The 13,269-nt window shown below is 39.0% G+C and overlaps 1 pseudogene across 1 annotated transcript in view; it reads left to right on the top strand.

Annotated features, from left to right (window-relative positions):
- Positions 1–13,269, top strand: part of LOC102868519 — a 211,929-nt pseudogene that overhangs the window by 1,465 nt on the left and 197,195 nt on the right. The window contains exon 2 of the transcript XR_439035.1: positions 10,035–10,157. The product of XR_439035.1 is annotated as an uncharacterized LOC102868519 (transcript). The remainder of the gene's footprint in view (positions 1–10,034; positions 10,158–13,269) is intronic.

The following is a 13,269-nucleotide window of genomic DNA, read 5'->3' as shown; positions in this document are numbered from 1 at the left end:
GTTCTGGGATTCCCATTCTTCTCAGAGTCAGCCATAGTTTGTTATGATCTACACAGTCAAATGCACATGTATAGTTACCATATGTAAATCTGGTTTTGCTCCTAGGTGTTATGGTGGTAGTCCTTTTTCTCTCTTTGTGTACTCTAGATAGTAAAATTAAGAATAATTATTTCAGTCTTTAATTTATGTTGAGTAACTGTTTTGTTCCACAGTCAGCCACTGGCCTAGTTTTCACAGCTGATATTGAGCTTCTCCAGCGGTCATTTCCACAGATGTAATCAATCTGATTCCTGTGCATACCATCAGGTGAAATCCAAGTATATAACCTGCGTTTATGTCTCTTAAAAAATGTATTTGCAATGAATATGGCATTGATTGTGCAAAATTCTATCATCCTCTCTCCAGCTCCATTTCTGTCACTGAGTCCATGTTTTCCAACTACTGAATCTTCTTCTCTATTCCCAACTTTTGCATTCCAGTCACCCATTATTTTCAGTGCATCTTGATTGTATGTTTGCTCGGTCTCCGACTGTAAAAGTTGGTAAAAATCTTCTATTTCCTCTTCCTTGGCTCTGGTTTTTGGTGCATATATCTGAATGATAGTGGTATCCACTGGCCTTCCTTTTATGTGTATGGATATTAATCCTGTCACTCACAATATTGTACTTCGAGATGAATCTAGCAATGGCTTTCTTAACAATGAAAGCAACTCCCATTTTTCCTCACCTTTTCATCTCCAGAGTAATATATCATATGGTCATCCGACTCAAAATGCCCCATGCCAGTCCATCTCATCTCCCCAATGCCTAGTATATCAATATTTATGCGTTCCATTTCTTCCTTAGCGATATCTAATTTTCCTGCATTCATGGTTCTCACATTCCATGTCCCAGTCACTAGTGTCTGCTTACAACTGTTCCTCTTGCTTTGTATTTCCATACCCGGAAGCTCAGCCTCAGTTGCCCTTTCTGATATCTACATGTGTTCTGTTGTACATAGGGTTTTCTCAATATCAGCTGTGAAAACTAGGCCAGGAGCTGATTTTGGAACAGACCACCAAATACTCATATGCAAGTTCAAGCTGAAGCTGAGGAGCATTGAACCAAGTCTATGGGAACCAAAATATGACTTCGAGTCTATCCCACCTGAATTTCAGAACCAGCTCAGGAATAGGTTTGAGGCCTTGAACACTAATGAGTGAAGACCAGATGAGTTGTGGGAGGATATCAGAGGTATCATACAGGAGGAGTGCAAACGGTCATTGCAAAGACAGAAGAGGACTAGAAGACCAAAATGGATGTCAGAAGAGACTCTGAAAATTGCACTGGAGCGCAGAGAAGCCAAAGCACAGGGAAGAATTCAAGATACTAAAGAGTTGAATAGAAGATTACAAAAGGCAGCACGAGACGACAAAGTAAAATATTCCAATGAAATGTGTAAGGAGTTGGGAGTCAAAAATCAAAAGGGCTGAATTTGCTCAGCATTTCTAAAGCTCAAGGAACCGAAGAACAAATTCAAACCTCGAGTTGGTATAATCAAGGATGCTTTCAGCAGAATATTAAATGATCTAGGAAGTATTAAAAAAAGATGGAAAGATTATACTGAGTCATTGTATTGAAAACAATTGGCAGACAGAGAAGAATTTAATGAAGCAGCTTTGAGCAAGAGCCTATGGTGATGACGGACGAAGTTCAGGCTGCTTTGAAGGAGATGGCAAAAAATAAGGTCCCAGGAATAGATGGTATCCCAATTGACATATTTCAGCTAACAGATGCTGCCCTGGATGTACTCACCAAGTTGTGCCAAGAAATCTGGAGAACAACCACCTGGCCAACTGACTGGAAGAGATCTATATTTGTTCCCATCCCAAAGAATGGTGACCCAACAGAGTGTGGAAACTATAGAACAGTATCATTGATTTCACATGCAAGCAATATTCTACTGAAGATTATCCAAAAACGACTGGAACAACACATCAACAGAGAACTACCAGAAGTCCAGGCTGGGTTTAGAAGGGGTCGTGGTACTAGGGATATTGTAGTTAATATTCGATGGATCTTAGCTGGAAGGAGGGAATACCAGAGGAATGTATATCTGTCTTTAATTGACTGTGCAAAGGCGTTTGACTGTGTGGATCATAACAAACTGTGGCTGACTCTGAGAAGAATGGGAATCCCAGAACACTTGATTATGCTTATGAGAATCTTGTACTTGGACCAAGAGGCAGTTGTCAGAACAGAGCAAGGAAACACTGCATGGTTCAAAATTGGGAAGGGTACACCAGGGATGTGTCTTGTCTCCATACCTTTTCAATCTGTATGCAGAACAGATTATCTGGGAGGCTGGGCTCTATGAAGAGAAATGTGGGGTCAAGATTGGTGGAAGATCTATCTACAATCTGCGATATGCAGATGATACAACCCTGTTTGCTGAAACTGAGGAGGACCTGAAGAGCTTGCTGCAGAGGGTCAAGGACTGCAGCCTCCAATATGGATTGAGGCTCAATGTCAAGAAGACAAAGATTCTCACCACTGGGCCAATTGGCAGCATCAGGATGGATGGTGAAGAGATTGAGATTATTCACAGCTTTAGTTTGCTTGGCTGCACAGTCAACACTTTCAGCACCAGCAGCCCGGAAATTGGAAGACGTATTGCCATGGGAAAGTCTGCTGTTAGGGACCTCTTCAAAATACTGAAGATCAGTGGTGTCTCTTTGGAGACTAAGGTACGTCTGATATAGGCCATGGTCTTTGCTATCACTTTTTATGCATCAGAGAGTTGAACGATGACTAAGGAGGATAGAAGGAGAATTGATCCCTTTGACCTCTGGTGCTGGAGAAGAGTATTGAGGGTATCATGGACTTCTAGGAAAATAAACAGATTCATCCTGTAAAGGGTCAAACTGGGTTGCTCCTTGGAGGCAAGGATTCTAAGGTTCCATGTAACATACTTTGGACATGTTACAAGGAGGGACAGGTCCTTGGAGAGGGACATCGTGCTTGTTAGGGTGGAGTGATAGTGCAGAAGGGGAAGGCCCCCATGAGGTGGATTGATTCAGTGATTGGGGTAATCAGGATGGGTGTAGATGGTAGAATTGGCACAAGACAGAGCAGAGTTTAGGGCTATTGTACATAGGGTCGCTATGAGTCACAAGCGACTCGACGGCACATGACAAGAACACCACCACCACCACCACCACCACCAAGAACAACAACCTAGTTTGTACCTTGAAACATACATTATTCGGAGATAGTTTATTTTTGTAAGTTGATGTGATGATACCTTTGCTAGTCCTAAGACGTTAATTATATTTGAAAAGGTTTAGCTTTCTAATACTCTGTGGAGAAAGCATTCTGATATTTGATGAGATAATATTGCATTGTTAAATTTTTCTTCCGTTTATACTTTGTGAATTGATTGGGGTTTATTATTTCCTGTGGATACTTTGTGAATTGATTAGAGTTTATTATTTCAACGATATCTTAATCTGGAGCACTGCACCACTAGAGTTCTACTTTGAAAGTTGGAGGATCTGTGAGAAAGAGGAAGACTCTCTACAAAATAATTTGACACAGAGAATGCAAGTGTGTCAGAGATGATGAGATTGGCACAGGATAGGGCAGGCTCAGATCTGTTGTTCATAACTCATACTTGACTCTGCGACACTTAACGACAACAACAGTGTCTCCTAGAATTTGTACATGTGTATACCTTTCTCCAGAGTAAATTTGTTTTAGTTATTTGTTGCTATATAACAAATTACTCTGAAATTTAGGAGCTTAATACAGGGTCCTTTTCCCATTTCACATGTTTTGTGAGCAAAGAATCTAGGTACTATTTTAACTTGTTGTCCTTGTTGATTGCCATCAAGTCGAGCACGACTCATAGCGACTCTATGAACAAAAGACCTAATGCCTTTCCATAACTATCGTCATTTCTCCAAATTCATAGTTTCCAGAGGCATGTGCTTTAGGAAGTGGATGCCACTCCTGCTTCCAAACCTGTTTTACAACAGGGAGCTCCACCAAATACTGTCCACCTTGGGAAACCACTCTGATATTTTATACCCCAATGTTACAAGATTCAGCATCACAGCAAACCCAGGTTTCTTCTTACTGCACATTGACAGTGATGTACAAAGTGGAAGAGTGTTCCTGCAGATATAACAGCACTAGTTTCATTTAGCAATAGTTACGTGTCTTCAAGTCGAATGCGACTGAGAGTAAGCTTGAACTCTTCTATAATTAACACAATTTCTGTACATTTATAGATTTTAGAGAGTTTGTAGAGTTTCCAGAGGCACGTAGTTTTGGTAGTGGATGCCACTCCTGCTTCCTAGCAGATATCAATCTGGAAGCTCATCCAAGCATTGTAAATAATGTGTAACCATTATGGTATTTGACAAGACTATGGAACAGTTTGCAGCATTATAGTTTGCACCAGTTCAGTTCAACAAATGGACAAAAGATTGCTGTATCATTTAAGGAATATTCATTCGAAAATTAATAAATGAAGTATGGGGGAATATATATTCAAAAGTGAGCCAACATGACATAGAATAAACCCCAAAAGAAAAATACTTTTATATCCCTTTATAGTCTTTCAAATATTTAGTATTAAAATATGAATGTACTCACCTAAATTTTTCTGACATGATCTGGGTATGATCTTTATGGTGCTTATCCACCTTAGTCTTCTGAAATAGTCTTTCAAAAGGTTCTAGACATCTCAGGGCTAGACTAGAATTCCCTTCCTAACTCATATGGTTATAATTATTATCTGCTACCTAGTTGGAACTGAGCCATAGCTGACCCTCCATTTGGTTTTCATATGCAGTAAGTCACACAAGAGGAGATTTCTTCATTCTCCTACAGAACATCTTGTGGATTCAAACTATGTGTTTGGGATTGCAGTGCAATTACTTATCAGTAGGATATGAAAGCTCCCCTCGTATAGTTAGTAGAGGATTCCGTTCTTTTTGAGTTGTAGAACTGAGGCCTCAGTTCTCCTTTGGTTTCTTGGAACTTTTCATAGATCACTTTGCAACCTGACAATTTGCTTTTTCAGAGACAGCAAATGAGAGAATGCTGGTACTGTTATTAAGTGCCATTGAGTGGAACTACAATTCATATCAACCCTATAAACAATGAATTTGAACGTTGCCCTTTCGTGGGCCATCCTGACCATCTCTGACACATACTTGACTCTACTGCTGGAGTCACTGTTTCTATCTTGTTGAGGATCTTCACCTTTTACACTGACCCTCCACCATTCCAAGAATGATGTGTCTTCCCAGGGACTGGTCCCTGCTAACAGCATGAATCATCTATGAGATGAATTTTTGCCATCAACGCCTCCAGGAGGCACCCTGGTTGTACTATGTCAAAACATCTTTTTGCCACTTTATAGGATATTCAACATTCTTCTCTAGCACCACAGCTCAAAAGTATCAGTTGCCTTTCTGCTGTTCATTGCCCAACTTGCAGTTGCATAGCAAGTAATTGAAAGACTATGACTGGGATCAGGTGCATCTTAGTCTTCAGCTGATAGCACTACTTTTCACTTTGGAGAGGTCCCTGGTAGCCAACTTTCCCAATTCAGTAAGTTTCCTCATTTGACTACTGGTACCAAGGGTGTTGATTGTGGATCCAGGTAAGATGAAATCATTGACAATTTCTTTCTCCACCTATCATGATGTTGCCTGTTGATTTGATGATGAGAATGTTTATTTTCTTGAAAAGTAAATCATATTGACAGCAATAGTCATTGATCCTCTGCAGCAAGTTTCAAGTCCTCCTCGCTTTCAGCAGGCAAGGTTGTTTCATCTGAGTGCACAGAGTGTTGATAAGTTTTCCTAGTAAGGCAGAAATCATGGTCTTATGTCACTGAATTCTGAAGATTTCATGCACTCAGTTTTGCTGTATTCTATTCATTTTGAAGCACATTGTTAATATCCAGCACTCATCTGGAGGCATATTACACATGGATGAAATACCAGAAATTGGAGGTAATTACTTGCCAGAGATCTTAAGTCCTCATTAGTGATTTTAAGCTTGACTCTAAATTTCATGCTAAACAATTATTTTGGAATTTTTGGAATACTTACCTAGTTTTTATTTCAGTCACTTAGTGTTTACTTCATTACAATTTTATTGTTCAAGGAATTCAGGAATAAAACAATTAGAAACACAAAAGACCTTATAAACTATGTAACACTACTATAAGAAACAAAAATAGACCTAAGTAAATGGAAAAATGCTCTCTGTTCATGGATTGGAATACTCAACATTGTAAAAATGACAGTCCTAACAAAAGCATTGTACATGTCAACACAATCCCAATATAGATATCATAATCGTTCTAAAAAGAGAGGGACAATTTATATTTTATTTGTAATAGAAGGAGACGCCAAATAAGCAAAACTCTTTGGAAAAATAAAAATGAAATGAATGGCATAGCACTCCCTGTTCTCAAAACCTATACTACACAGCTGTAGTAATCAAAACAGCATGATACATGTACAATGACAGTCACATATACCAGTAGAATAGACTCTGGAATTATTAGACAGAAATTATCCCCTCTACCTATAGTCATTTGGCATTTGACAGTAAATCAAAACCTGTCAAATGGGGAAACATTCAACAAATGATTGTAGCAACTGCAGAAGCCTGAAATAGAATGCACACCGCACAGTATATAACAAAGTCAACCCAAGGTAGATCAGAGACGTAGAGGTAAAGACCAAAACGATAGGATCATAAGAGACAAAATGGGACCAAACATAGAACCCTAGCTTATGACATAAATAGGCTTGTAAAAATAGCTAGAAGTGCACAACCAGCAAAGGATTAAATTTGACAGATGGGGCCTTCTAAGTATCAAGTGCTTGTGTACATAAAAAAACATTATCCAATAAGGTGAAAAGAAAGCCTCTAGACTAGGGAAGCAAACATTTGACAATGGCATTTTACACTAGAGTCTCATAACTAATGTTTACATAATACTGCAGGGCCACCACAAGAAAAAGACCAATAACCCAAAGAGAAAATGGGCAGAAGACATTGAAAGATTCTTCATAAAGGAAAACATATAGATGGCCAGCAGACGCATGAAGGAATGTTCAGAATCACTGGCAATAAGAGATGTAAATCAATATGAGATACCATCTTACTCCAGTTTTGTGGTTTATGTGCTGTCAAGTTGCTTGTGACTTTTAGCGACAAAATATAACAGGACAGCAAGCAATAGATCTTGGAGAGGAAGTGGAGAGATTGGAAGACAGTTTGGCATTTTCCCAAAAAGCTGAACATGTAATTTACATAGAACCAGTTATCCAACTAACATCAGAACTGAGACACAAATGGAGATAATCCATACCAATGTTCATAGCATTTTTTTACCGTTGCAAGAAAATAGATTTCACTTAAATGTCCGTCAGCAAACAAATGGATTGAGAATGTAGTGAAATACTATGCAGCAGTAAGGAGCAATGGTGTGTTTTGTTTTGGTGAGATGGGGTTTTGTGTGTGTGTGTTTTTTTGTTTGTTTGTTTGTTTTTTAAATACTATATAACAGAGAGCTCTCCTGGCCTAGTGGCAAGAAACTGCATTGCAATCCCAAAAGCACACGGTATGAGACCACCAGCTGCTTTGTGGGAGAAGATGAGCAATCTCCTCCCTCCTGCGGTGCCATTAACTGTCTCTGAAAACCCACCAGAGGGTCAGCAGTGGGTCGATTCATATTCAACGACCAATGGCAACAACCGTATAACATAGGAGAGTCTAGAACACATGATACTGTGTGAAATAACTGAGTCTCATACAGGGACAGAAGCCATTTTTGCAAAAATAGAATAACAGCAAGATGCATGTACATGTTCAAAAGAGGAAGACAAGAGGGAGAAGTGGGCAGTGCCAATTCCCAAAAGAAGTGGCTCATACAAATTATGTTAGGGAGTAGTATATGATCAAGAACCAATGGTACTGAAAGAAGAAGTTCAAGTTACCCTGAAGGAATTGGCCAAAAAGAAGGCCCCAGGAATTGATGGAATACTAGCTGACATAATTCAACAAACAGATACAGCCCTGGATGTGCTCAGTAGGTTGTGCCAAGCAATCTGGAGGACAGCTTCCTGACCAACTGACTGAAAGAGATTCATACTTAGTCCGTTTCCCAGAAGAGGAGAGCCTATGGAAATTATTGAACAGTCTCACTGTTAATGCATGGAAGCAAAATCCTACTGAAGATACAGTACATTGACAGAGAAATGCCAGAAATACAAGCTGGGTTTAGAAGAGGCCATGGCACTAAAGTCAGCTGTAACTTGACTGAAAACAGTACGAGAAGGATTTTTATTGATATAGCAAAGACATTTGTCTATGTGGATCACAACAAATTGTGGCTAGTATCGAGAAGAGTTAGAATCCCAGAAACTTTGCTGTGCTCATGTGTGACCTAAACGTAGACCAGGAAAGTGTTCTGTGAACAGAGCATGGGTACACTGCATGGTTCACAGTCAGAAAAGGAGTGTGTCAAGGATGTATCTTTTTTCCGTACCCTTTCAGCTCTATGCTGAACAGATCATTTGAGAGACTGGACTTTATGAAGAAATACATGGCATCAGAATTGGAGAAAGACTCATCAATGACCTTGCTTGCTGAAACTAAACAGGCCTTGAAGCATTTGTTGCAGAAGACTGTGGCCTTCAAAATGGATTGCATCTCACCATCAAGAAAACAAAAAGATCCTAACTACCTGGCCAGTTGGTAGCATCATGATAGATGGAGAAAAGATTGAAGTTGTTAATGATTTTATTTTGCTCAGATCCATAATTAGCACTCTTGGTACTAGCAGACAGGAAATCAAAAGTCGAGTTGGCATTGGGAAAGTATTGGCTGTCAAGGACCTCTTCAGAGTGATAAAGAGCAAAGATAGAAGTAGAGAAAATATGGTCATAATCATAGTTGCTTTACTGTGTGTCTGAGAGCTGGAAAATGACTAAGGGTAACAGAAGAATCATCAATGACTTTGAGTCGTGGTGCTGGAGAAGAGCATTGAACATACCATGGACTTCAAGAAAAAATACAGGTCTGTCCTAGGGAAGGTGTAACCAGGCTGCTCTTTGGAGGCAAAGATTTTGAAGCTCTGTTTCACAAAATTTTATACCTGTGCACACCTGTGTATGCACTTGTGTATATAAGTTGTTGTTAAGTGCCGTTGAGCCAAGCATGACTTACAGTGATTCTATATACAGAAGATCTATATCCTATCCTGTGCCATCCTCACCACCTGTGACATAGTTGAGCCCATTGCTCGAGTTACTGTGTCAGTTCATCTGGTTGAGGGTGTTCCTCTCCTTCACTGTCTTTCTACCTTTTCAAGTATGATGCCCCTCTCCAAGGAATAGCCTCTCCTAGCATTGTGCCCAAAATATGTGAGATAAAGCTTTCTTTGTTTCCTAGGTTCACTCTGTCTGTACCTTCTCCAAGACATAACTATTCTTTTGACAGTATGGAGTGCTGTCTAGTCTACCCAAACTACTTGTGTAATTATTGACAAAGAGTAAAGGTTGCCACACATGATATAATGGAGAGAACATAGGCTTCCGGGTCAGTCACATCTGAGCTTCAGTTTAGACACTGCCACTATGAGCTGTATTCTTTTGAAACAGTCCTGTGTCATATTATGAGTTCTTCAAGATTTTGTGATGAAGATTTTTAGAGAAGGTATTTCTCCTCCAACATTGCACGTGTATTTTTACAATCTTTGTAATTGGTTGAGGTGTGAAAAAGCCTTGGTGGTGTAGTGGTGGTAACTGAAACCTTAGTGGTTTGAATCCACCAGCTGCTGTGGGAAATAGATGGACAGTAATTTTTCATCAAGATTTACACTCTCAGATATCCTGTGGAGGGTCATCTTGAGTGGGAATGGACTTGAGGACAGTGGGTTGGGTTGGGTTTGATTCATAGGTAGGTAGTACAAAGTGAATTTTCCCATCATGATATATTTCATTACTTTTTTCCAACCCCTAGGTTATTTCATTCTTAGCTGCAATTCTGCATAAAAAAGGAACTCGTGAGGATATTGACAATAACATGCCGGAGTTTTTACTAAGAACTATGAAAAGAACAATCCCTTCTTATACAGCAAAAAAGGTAATGAATAAGTAATCATGAAGCTATTATTGCAAAAATACATGGATTTAAACATCATGTATGATGGGAAATATTTTCAAATATAGTATTTAAAAAAATTAGTAAAATAATGCACAGGAACTTTGTCTTTTGTTGTAATTTCTAGTTCTGTTATTGTCAGTTGTACTTTAAAAATTTTAATGAAAGTTTATAGACACTTTGGATTTCCATTCATTGTTGCACACTTTTCCTCTGTACCCAGCCCTCCCACATTTCGCTTTTCTTTTTGAAGAAAAAAAAATTCTTTCATTGTTATACAATCCTCCCCCTGAAAGTCCACTTAATTATGCAGCTCATATTCTGAAGTCTTGTCATAAAAAAAAAAATAACTAATCGTATATTGCTTTTAAACAGTTCTCTCTCTCATCTATCTCAAAGCAGTATAAATTATTTAACCCTTTTCTTAAGATCTCTCCAAACCCAATGTCAGTCCCATTTTACAGCAGTGGCATTATGCAGTATTTGTCTTTTTGTGACTGAGATATTTCACTCAGCATAAATGTCCTCCAGAGTCACCCATTTTGTATAATATTTCATGAATTCCTTGTGATTCAGTACTGCATAGTATTCCATTCTGTGAATGTACCACAGTTTCTCTATCCATTCGTTTGTTGATGGGCACTTGGCTTGTTTCCAACTATTTGCTGTTGTGAACAAAGCAGCAATATACATGGGTGTGCATATATCTGCTTGGTTGGCAGTTATGGTTTCTTTAGGGTATATTCCCAGTAGTGGAATTGCTGGGTGAAATGGTGTTTCCATTTCCAACTTTTTGAGATAGCACCGTACTGCCTTCCATAGTGGTTGAACCATTTTACATTCTCATCAACAATGAAGAAGAGTTCCAGTTTCTCCACAAATGCACCAGCATTTGTTTGCTGCTCTGTTGAATGTTGCTGTTCTTACTGGGCTGAGGTGATACCTCATAGTTGTTTTGATTTGCATCTCTCTTAGAGCTAGGGGTTTTGAGCACTTCTTCATGTGTTTGTTCTCCATCTGAATGTCTTCTTTGGTGAAATGTCTGTTCATATCTTGTGCCCATTTTTTAATTGGGTTGTTTACCTTTATCTTGTGGTGGTACTCAAGTATTCTACAAGTTCTAGATATAAGTCCTTTATCAGACATGTCATTACCAAACATTTTTCCCAGTATGTGACTACCCTTTTCCCCGTTGGAGATGTTTTTGCATGTGCATAGGGATTTGATTCTTAGAAGGTCCCATTCATCTATTTTATCCTCTCCTGATTGTAGACTTTTTAGGATGCTTGGAAGACTGTCCCAAGGATTAGGACTTCTAGAGTTCTTCCAGGCTTTTCTCTAATGAAGTTTATAGTCCTGGGTTCTTTTTTTTTAAAGTTTATTATTAATTTCAGTGAAAATTTACAGAGACTTTAGGTCTCCATTTATTCATTGTTGTACTTTTCACCCCTTCCAGCCCTCCCCCCTAGTACACTACCCTCTTGAAAAAGTAAAAGAAAAATTCTTTCATTATTTTACAAACCCTCCCCCAAACTACTCCAATATGCAGCCTTCACTCTGGACTCATCACATATCCGTTTTAAACACTTTTCTCCCTCATCTGTTTCAGTGCAGTATACATTATTGAACCCATCTTTCTCAGTCTCCCCCCAACCCTGATGTCAGTCCTGTTTTACAACAGTGGCACCATGCAGTATTTGTTGTTCTGTGATTGAGATACTTCACTCAGCATAATGTCCTCCAGGGTCATCCTTTTTGAATAATATTGCATGGGTTCCTTGTTTTTCAATGCAGGGTTAAGTATTCCATTGTATGAGTATACCACATCTTCTCTAACCATTCGTTTGTTGACGGGCACTTGGGTTGTTTCCAACTTCTTGCTATTGTGAACAAAGCCACAGTAAACATGGGTGTGCATATATCTGCTTGGATGTCAGTTTTGGTCTCTTTGGGGTATATTCCCTGTGGTGGAATTTGCTGGGTCAAGTGGTATCTTTAAGCGTCATACCACCTTTCACAGGGGTTGCACCATTTTACACTCCCACCAACAGTGAATACGGGTTCCAGTTTCTCCACAACCTCACCAGCATTTGTTGCTTGCTGTGCCATTGAATTTTGCTATTCTGACTGGGGTGAGATAATATCTCATAGATGTTTTAATTTGCATCTCTCTTAGAGCTAGGGATTTTGAACATTTCTTCATGTGCTTCCTAGCCATCTGAATGTCTTCTTTGGTGAAGTGTCTGTTCATATCCTGTGCTCGTTTTTCTACTGGATTATTTACCTTTGTCTTGTTGTGGTGCTCAAGTATTTTATAAATTCTGGATATAAGTCCCGTATCTGATATGTTATTACCAAATACTTTTTTCTAGTCCATGGCTTCCCTTTTTACCCTGTTGGAGAAGTTTTTGGATGTGCATAGAGATTTGATTCTTAGACGAATTCACCTATTTTATCTTCTGGTTGTAGGAGTCCTAGGTTCTTGATCCACTTTTACTTGGTTTTTATGTATAGTTTGAAGTGTGAATCTTGCTTGAGTTTTCTGCAGATAGTTTTCTAGTTTTGCCAACACCATTTGTTAAAAAGGCTATTGTTTCCACATTTAACCGATTTCATCTTTTCATCTCCTTGTAAAAAATCAGTTGTCTATAGGTAGATGGGCTGATTTCTGGCTTCACAGTTCTATTCCATTGATCTATGTGTCTCTCATTGTACCAGTATCATGCTGTCTTGACCACAGACCATGGCAGTGTGAAATGGATTTGAAATCAGCGAGTGAGATGCTTCCTACCTTGTTTCTCTTTTTAAGGATTGTTTTGCTTATTCTGTTCCTCTTTCTATTCCCAGTGAAATTAGTGATTGCCTCTTATATCTCGTTGAAGAATGGAATTGGTGTTTGTATTGGGATTGCATTTCACATTTAAATTGCCTTTAATAGGATTGTCATTTTCACAATATGAAGTCTTCCTATCCAAGAGCACAAACTGTGGCTGACTCTGAGAAGAATGGGAATCTGAGAACATTTGATCGTTCGAATGCAAAACCTATACTTGGACCAGGAGGCAGTTGTCAGAACAGAGCAAGGGAACACTGC

The sequence above is a fragment of the Elephantulus edwardii genome, unplaced genomic scaffold (genome assembly GCF_000299155.1).
Source record: "Elephantulus edwardii isolate Elephantulus edwardi_28Jun2011 unplaced genomic scaffold, EleEdw1.0 scaffold00379, whole genome shotgun sequence".
In the NCBI taxonomy this organism is placed as follows: Eukaryota; Metazoa; Chordata; class Mammalia; order Macroscelidea; family Macroscelididae; genus Elephantulus; species Elephantulus edwardii.
The sequence above is the reverse complement of the archived record's forward strand: the minus strand, read 5'-3'. Positions and strand labels throughout refer to the sequence as shown.